This window comes from Zingiber officinale, chromosome 11B, assembly GCF_018446385.1.
Source record: "Zingiber officinale cultivar Zhangliang chromosome 11B, Zo_v1.1, whole genome shotgun sequence".
Lineage (NCBI taxonomy): Eukaryota > Viridiplantae > Streptophyta > Magnoliopsida > Zingiberales > Zingiberaceae > Zingiber > Zingiber officinale.
This window is the reverse complement of record NC_056007.1, coordinates 71,458,291-71,461,340: the sequence shown is the minus strand read 5'-3', so window position 1 is coordinate 71,461,340 and position 3,050 is coordinate 71,458,291. Positions and strand designations below refer to the sequence as shown.

Here is a 3,050-nt window from a genome sequence, read left to right as displayed (position 1 = left end):
GCGTCTAGAATCATTTTTAGAGATTTGTGATACGGTGAAATGTGAAGGAGTGTCAGCAGATGCAGTTCGATTGATGGCATTTCCTTTTAGTATCAAGGATGAAGCAAGGACTTGGTTATATTCTCTCCGTCCTCAAATCATCACAAGTTGGGAATAATTGGAGAATCAATTTTTGAATCATTTTTTCCCTCCAAGCAGAACAGTGTATATGAGGAATTGCATAACAAATTTTTCTCAAGCATATGGAGAATCATTATTTGAAGCATGGGATAGATTTAAGAGTCTTCAAAGACAATGCCCTCATCATGGTTTTGAAAAATGGTTGATTTTGCACATATTCTATGGGGAAATTTCTTTCTCATACAAGAGTTTATTGGATTCATCAGCTGGAGATTCTTTTATGGACAAAAGTGTAGATGAAGCATATATGTTAATTGATCAAGTGACATTGAACCTCCATGAATGGTCGAACATAGGTTGGATGAAATCTCCCTCAAACATTCAAGAAGTACAAGCCATAAATGCTATAGAGCTTGTCAAGCAAATTGTAACTCAACCATCTATGAGTTTTGAAAATCACAAGTCATAGAACGGGAAATTCAAACATTTGGGGGCAAAGATTGAAATTATTATTTTAAAATGGTTTAAAGAAGATCCCCCTTCTTCACAGACAAGATCTCGTGAAAAGTGTGATGATGTTGGGTTGAGAATTGGAAAAAATCATGAAGAACTTCTGAAGAAGGACATGTTTAAAATTGAGGAGAAGAATAATAGAAGATCACAAGAACTCAGTTCCATTTCTCCAGGAAGTTCCCAAAGGTCACAAGTACCTTTCCCTCAACAATTGATCACACCAACACTAGATAAGCAAGTTGGTCCTCCTCCAAAAGCTCAAAGGGAATTTTGGAAAAAGAAAGTTCAATCTTTCCCAGGACCTTCACTAAGGGTTCCTTTTCCACAAAGGTTAGTGTGGGTCAATGAAAATAAAGACTTCGGCAAATCCTGTGACACTAATATGGTTGAGTGCAGATTTTTGAATGTATATAAAGATGAAAACTCTTAATATGAGGATTTTATTGATAATGCAGTGGTAAATAAGTTTTCAGATCTACCTCCAAAATTCATAGGGTGTTATAGTGACATTGAACTTTCAGATGATAAATGTGATGTGGTAGATCAACTTAAAACTACAAGTGAAGTTATTGATCCTCTTGTTATTGATTCTCCTATTGAGGACATAGATGTTGATTTATTTTTTGATGTTTGTGTTGATGATGATGATATGGAAGAATGTGTAGGGAGTTGTGTTTTGGAAGCAGCATCTCAAGGATCACCACCTTTGTTCATACAACCCTTAGAGGTTGTAAGAATTGATCATGTTGTGGAACAATGTGTAGGGACTCATGTAGATATGGTTGAGTCTCAAGAATCACCATCTTTGATATCACCAACGCCTGAGCCAGAGCCAGAACCATCATTTGATTCAGAGGAATTCATTTCTACATGTTTAGAAATTTCAAGTATCTCTCACCAAAGTAAGGTTAGTACTTCTTGTGATCTTTTAGGAAATTTTATAGAGGTACCTATTATTGACTTTGTTGGATATGATTCAGTTTTTATTTCTTATTCAGTTTATCTTAATATGGTTATGGCTCTATCTTATCTAATATGCTTGTGGGAGATTTGTACTTTCTTTACATGTGCAGATTTCACTTGGGCTAATGATTGGAAGCTCAATCTGAACCGTCTTCAACCACCCGAAAGAACTTTAAAGAAGACGAAGATGGAGAGAGTGTTACTTCACTTTTTAATGCAAATGTTGAAAGTTTCCACCAAACTAAGAACCCTTGGTAGGAGGGTGATAAATAATATTATCCCTCCAAGAACAAGATTTAGATGAATCTAATGAGGTGGTCAAGCTAATGACCTTAAACAAGTGCTTCTTGGAAAGCAACCCAAGTTCAATCTTGTTTTCATTTTCTAGTTTCTTTTTAGTTTCATTTCTTTCCTTATAATAAACTTGTATCTTCTATTTAATTTTTCTTGTCTATCTTATTTTTGTAGATTTCAAAGTTGTAGAGGAATGTGAGCATTGGATAGAGGAGTATCTTTAAAAACATGAATGTCAACCATTTGGAGCTCATCACTTGGTAACTTCTCTAAACATCATAAATCACCTCCATATATCATTTCTAGTTTTCATTGGGACAATGAAAAGTTTAAGTCTGAAGGGATGCGTTAGATGCATTTGATTTGCTTTGTTAGTTTTTGTTTTTTGCTTATGTCTTGCATTTTGTTTTGATTTTTCGTGGCATGCATCTTGAGAACATCAAACTTCACTTATATGTTTTCTTATCTTTTAGTAAAAATGTTAGCACGTTCATTATCTAGATTCATGATGTTTTAAATGATGCTAGTAGTATGCTTAATGTACCTCTTTTCTCTATCTTGGGTAGCATGAAATAAGCTAAGTGTCATATGGAAATGAATTTTAGTTTTGGCTTAACCTTAAGGATTTTACCTTCACTTCACTATACTTGAGCTTGGATTATTGATATCATTGAAATAGTTATGATTCATTTTATTTGTTTAGTACTTGGTTTCCATGGTGATTTCTCAAACTTCATTTTGGTTACTGGATGAGGCTCAAATCATATAAGCTCATTTGGAAAAATCAAAATATCCCAACATCTGTGCTAAAAGTACATTTGTGAATAAGATTTGCACAATGCAAATACTTATGAAAAAAAAGTGTGAAAAAGAAGAAAAAAAGTGAATAAGGGATATAAAAAATAATTGTCATGAGTGGAATCTAGCAAGTCACCCCTTTGAGACAGAGTTAGGTTACTGGGGAAATGACTGCTTAGCTTCTCTTGAGATTGAGCACGCCTTTAAGACCTTGGGTTGATTGGGAAATATGAACCAAGTGTGTGGCATGTAAGTGCCTATCACCGGTTACGTGTCTATCACCGAAAATATTAGGAACTCAAATTTGATGACGACTTGACTAGGACAAAGATTGAAACTTGAAGGGTTTTGAGTTACTTATT

At 34.4% G+C, this 3,050-nt stretch overlaps 1 non-coding gene across 1 annotated transcript; it reads right to left on the bottom strand.

Moving 5' to 3' along the window:
• Positions 1 to 206: 206 nt before the first annotated feature.
• LOC122035488 lies at positions 207 to 312 on the bottom strand. Its single transcript, XR_006127037.1, has one exon. It is a non-coding gene; the product is annotated as a small nucleolar RNA R71 (small nucleolar RNA).
• Between the last annotated feature and the right edge of the window lie 2,738 nt (positions 313 to 3,050).